Source organism: Genypterus blacodes, unplaced genomic scaffold (genome assembly GCF_046128005.1).
Source record: "Genypterus blacodes isolate CSIRO-AG114 ecotype Tasmania unplaced genomic scaffold, CSIRO-AGI_Gbla_v1 ptg000007l_1, whole genome shotgun sequence".
In the NCBI taxonomy this organism is placed as follows: Eukaryota; Metazoa; Chordata; class Actinopteri; order Ophidiiformes; family Ophidiidae; genus Genypterus; species Genypterus blacodes.
Window position 1 is genome coordinate 1,957,276 of NW_027466821.1, and position 5,654 is coordinate 1,962,929.

Below are 5,654 nucleotides of genomic sequence, written 5' to 3' on the forward strand. Positions count from 1 at the left end.
GTAAATCCTACTGGCCCTAACCCTAACCAAATTAAAGCTGGCTAACAGAACAAACACATCACAACACATGTCAGGGTGATAGAATGCTTTGTAAATGAGCCGGTGTGAAGGAAGCGTCTTCATTTACACTTTATGCAATTATTTTCCAGATGATGATGCGAACAGGTGTTGTCGATACACACCTGCAAACTTCTCCCCTCATGTCAAATTCCCTGTGGCGTACGTTGGAAAACATCAATCTGGTGCCGAGTTTTGCTTCCTCCTATCTGCTTTACACGCCGCATCACCACAAACAAATACGCCGACTGCACATCAACAAAGATGCAATGGGAGATGAGTTCATTCCAGACAGATGAAACAATTAAGGGAGCCTGACAGGGAAATAAACACATAGAGGCAAAGCATCTGTGTGTTCGAGTTGGGGATTCATCACTGCTGTACTTGTGTTTGTTTGTGTGTGAGCTATCGGGGAAGAAAAAACACTGAAACAAACAGATTTGACAAATAATTGACAATGCAAGTGTTAATCTCCGATAGCTACACATCCGTGTTGAGTTCATGATGCTGAAAAAAATCGTGCGTGGGTGTTTGATTAATCTTGATGTTGCGAGCCTGTTTGTGCCAGCTAGAGTGTGTGTGTGCCTGTCAGTCATGTTAACTCAATGTGAAGAGGCTGCTCCAAGCGGAAAGTTTGAGTCCTGTTTATTTTCCATTATTAAGACCTTCATCCATGTTTTCTTTCTGTATGGATGGAGGTTACTGGATGCTCACACACACACACACACACACACACACACACACACACACACACACACACACACACACACACACACACACACACACACACACACACACACACACACACACACACCAAACAACTTAAAATAACGAGTATGACTGCGATGCGAGTTCCTGTCACCATCATGTATCACGATACCGTACAATGCAGTTGTAAATGCTGGGACCGATTATAATAGAACAAGCGTGCCTGCCAAACAACCTGCCAATCAAGCCGAGAACGTCAGATGACTGGAGGCCAGTGGAGGCCCTCGTTCGTCTAAGTGATATTAAGAACAAACAATCAAAACTGGCGCTCGGGGAGACCGTAGCCGCGTCCACGTCGGCAAGTGACATGGAACAATGGTGACATCTAATTTATAGCTCAAGGAGCGTGTACAAGCAAATAAACAGGCATCCCTGGTCCTCACGTCCCACTCAATTTGCTTCTCGCACGGTCCGCTGGGCTCCCGACAGAGGCGGCGAGGAGCGGAAGGCAAGCGCAAAAAAAAGTTGAAAGCGTTGAAGTTTAGGCTGATGTTGGTCTTGTTTACAGGGCTGATCAATTAAAGACAAAATGCACACTAGAAACAGCGGCATCAGCGAAAAATACTCCACTTCCACGCACAGTTTAAGCTGTAACCGCCTAGGATGAGAGAAGAATTAGGGTTGTAGGGATGTTTCCTGCATGTGATGGGGTGAAGAAAAGGATGGGGGGGGAAGAAAGGAAAGAAGTGACACATCTTCTCTCCTTTCATTCTTGCCTCCTTTTTCTTTCGGCGGGGTGTTGCCGGCGCCGTCTTCTCAGGGCAGAAACTTTGAACTGCACTGTGTCTCATTCTCAGGTTGTTGTTTTCTTGTGTGGCTCCAGTCGAGTGATCTAAGTGCCACATGATATCTTTACATCACCGTGGCAACGCCTCCAGGTAACAAGGAGATTAGAAGCAGTCAAGAGGCCCGTGCTGCGGCAAAGCGTCAGAGAAAGGGGGTCTTTAAATATTAAGCTACGGTTACTCGAAGGAGCGCAAGGAACAAAGAATACAAATCTGTCACTTGGAAATCATTTACATTTCATTTCGGAGACTCCACTCCAGCGCCGATGTCATTCCTGATCGTGCGGCGAAAACACAAACCACCATGTCGCGTCGGTGTTCTGTATCTGTGAAGTGACAATTTAAAAGCAAACAAACATGACAAACGCCCCACACATTCGCTTCTACGTGGATATAAATGTCACTTTTTGTTGGCAGGCACAGTGTTCTGGCGAGAGAAGTGAATAAGAAAACAAGTGGAGCGCCGTGTTGGAAGGTAAAGGCTTCTTCTCCGGCCCTCTTGTCAAAGTCAATTACCGTCCTCGGGTAAATAACCCTATTTGCATTGTAAACCAGGTGCGTGTAGGAGAGGGCTAATGGCTCTGCTACCTGAAGAGATTAATTGAAAGTGACATAACGAGAACCCTCCTCTTTTTTCCTCAAGAACAGCCTCGCAAAGGATCGCATCATCTTATTTTAATGCAGTGACACAGGTCCAAACAAAGAGGTCAAGTCTTTCCGAACTTTAACAAGAGGAAAAAGGGGGAGACGAGTGTGCCAGTCTTGCTTCCTTTCTTTTTCTGTTCATGTTTTAGCGTCGCGAGACTGTCATATTTCTTTGAAACCTAACACAGCAATATCAGCAAACAGGTGTAATCTACCTGCAATCCAGATATTGATCCAGGTGGAGCTGAATAGAAAATAAGCTGGGGGGGGGGTTTCATATTTAGGATGTTGCTGTGGTTAACAAATGAGTCTTGCAATGCCAACATGCAGCTATGGTGATGCTGATTCTACCATAGAAAGTTACAACATATTTTCAAATTCTAATGCTATAGGTTCAGAAGATGATATTAAAGGAAAATAAGAAGACTCAGCTTTGGAACTTCTTTGCAGAAATGCTTAAGAGGAAAAAGGCTGCCGTATATAAAGTATTACAAAAGCAAAAAACTATCATAGAAATACCTCACGCCCTCCTGTCACGTAACTTAGCAACAAATATAGGCCGGCTGCAGCACATATCATAATGAGACCTGTCAGTAATGTACAACAATATATGTAATTTCCTTTTGTGATGATGTGAAATCTGACAGATAAAAAAATCCTTGTGATTATCTCTAACTACACACAAAGCAATATCAAAAATACATCCAAATGAGCCACCTCAATTCCTACGGAAAGTAATGATGGGTATTATGGATCCTATAGGCTCACAATGGACCGAAAAAAGCAAATACAGTCGCATTGTGTACCATTTTATTCTGTTCCATTTGCAACAAAACAGATGGATAGAGAGAAATGACGCACATTACTCCCCCACTCCGTCTTGCGCCGTCTAATTAGATGTATTATATGTAATTATGGTGATCTTATCTGTATACAGTGCTATGATCTGCCACGAATATAAACATAAAAGAAAGCAAACAAAGTAATGTGCCTATCTGCATTTCTGCCTCGTCGGCTTAGGACTTTCATTTTCTGACAAAAAAATGTCGTCTCCTTACTGATTGAGTGGAAAGAAGGGATAGATAGATGGATGGATGAATAGATGGCTGGATGGAGGAGGTGGCCGCAACCTTGGTCTAATTTATCTAATAACATAAAAAGAAATGACCTTGAGATCAGGGAAGTGAAGATTTTCTCCCCCCGCCACACACCAAACAGAAACAATGGAGCCGTCCTAATTGTGACATTACAATCCAGCACACAGCGAGCGATCAGAGGGGGATTGATTAGAGGACTGGAAAGGTGGACGACTTTGTGAAAAGGTCATCACACATTCAACCTGGAGTTTTAATATTTGCAGCCCTGTGCCTCCTCTGTGAAAGCGGGGGGGGGGGGAGTGAAAGAAAGAAAGTGAAAATGTAGAACTCCTGTGTGATTACAGACTTTCTCGACAGTGATATTCCCCCCCCCCCCACCAACACATTAGTGAAATAAGATGGTAATTTCCTGGGGCCACTGTGTATCCAGGCAGAAAATGATAAAAGGAAATAAAGATAGAATGGAAGAGGGTTTGGGGAGAGGGGGGGGGGGGTTCCACTCTGCTCTTCCAGCAGGGGGGCTGACGCGGAGGTTAATTGAGGGGTTAACAGGGGGTGGTGTCTGCTGAAGGTCAGGCTGCTGTTCTGGCCAGCAGGAGGTCCCCCCCTGGCTCCCAGATGACCTGGCCGAGTGTTGTTGCCCGTGTTTTCGTGTTCATGCCAACGCTGCTTGCCACGTGAGCAGGAGGGCATCGTGACGCTGCATTCCTTCTTGGAGGTGTGTGTGTTTATTTACGAGGGACTACAGGGACTATATACAGCGCTTGTATGTAAACCCCTTGAGCAGTTTAGAATTTTCTCTTTTATCGTGATTTTCTTATTTCATCATCGCCATTTTTTATAAATGAAATGTCAGTGCAATGTTTATGCTTATCAATTGCAAGAACTTGTTTAGAGGGAATTTTGCAAGTAGCCCAAAAACTCCATGAAACATGGAATTAGTGTATGTGCAAAAGTAAGTGAACCCCCAGCTGCATTGGTAAAATCCAGTAGGTAATGAATTCAGGAGAACACATTTGGGTGCTAACTGAATCAATTAAGCAGACCAATCAAATGAGACATCCTTGGGAATGGGTTTGGGCAGCACAGAATAAAAGAGAGCGGAAACCAACCAAACCACTTAAGTGCCAAGGCAAACCCACACTGATCAACAATGCCGAGAGGAAAGGAGATATCTGAGGACATCAGGAAGAAGGTCGAGACAGCCTATCAGTATTAGGAAAGCTATAAGACTATCTACAAAAGATTCCAGGTCCATACATCTGCACAACACATTTTTACAAATGTACAAATGGAGGGCATTTAACATGACCACAACTCTGCTTAAAAGTGGACACCCTATCCACCCCAAACTATTACCAAGAAGCACCAGAGGAATAAAACAATCAGGTAAAGGGCATCCCACATATCACCACAAGAGTTGCAGACCTCTCTGGCAGCATCTGGGGTAAACGTACATGTGTCTACAAACAGACGAAAATTGAATAGACATGACATTAATGGGAGGGTTGCTAAAAGGAAGTCACTGCTCTCAAAAAGAACAAAGGATCCCGTTTCAATATTGCTAGTGAGCACTTGGACAAAAAAAGTCCATTCTCTGGACAGATGAGTCCAAAATAGAATTTTTTGGTCACAATCAAAGACGCCATGTTTGGAGAAACGCCAAAACCACGTACCAAGAAAAGAACCTCCTCCCAAGAGTTAAGCATGGTGGTGGAAATGTGAAAGCATGGGGTTGCTTTTCTGCCTCTGGAGGTGGATGATGGCATCTTACCCAGTAAACCATGAATTCTCAGGCCTATCAGCTAATTCTTGACCAGAATCTCCTGCCGTCAGTCAAAAAATGGACAAAAATGTGTTATGCAACATGACAACGACTCAAAGCATTCCAGCAAAACGATCAAGGCATGGCATAAGATAAAGAAGATTCGTACTCTGGATTGGCCAAGTCAAAGTCTGGTCTGCAGAGTCTTTTGCACATATACTAATTCCTTGTTTCATGGAGTTTTTGGGCTACTTACACAATTCTCTCTAAACAAGTTCTTGCAATTGATAGGCATAAACCTGACATTTCATATATAAAAACTGGTGATGATAAAATAAGAAAATCATGATAAAACAGAAAATTCTAAACTGCTCAAGGGGTTCACATACTTCCAAGCAGCACTGTATACATCTTTTGGTCAGTATCCAGCTTGGATCAATCAAAACAAAGCAGATTTTTCAGAAAGGGTGCCTTAATGAGACAGTGGCTAGTGACTCTGGCTGCATAAAATCATCATTGTCAACCTTTTTAAATGCA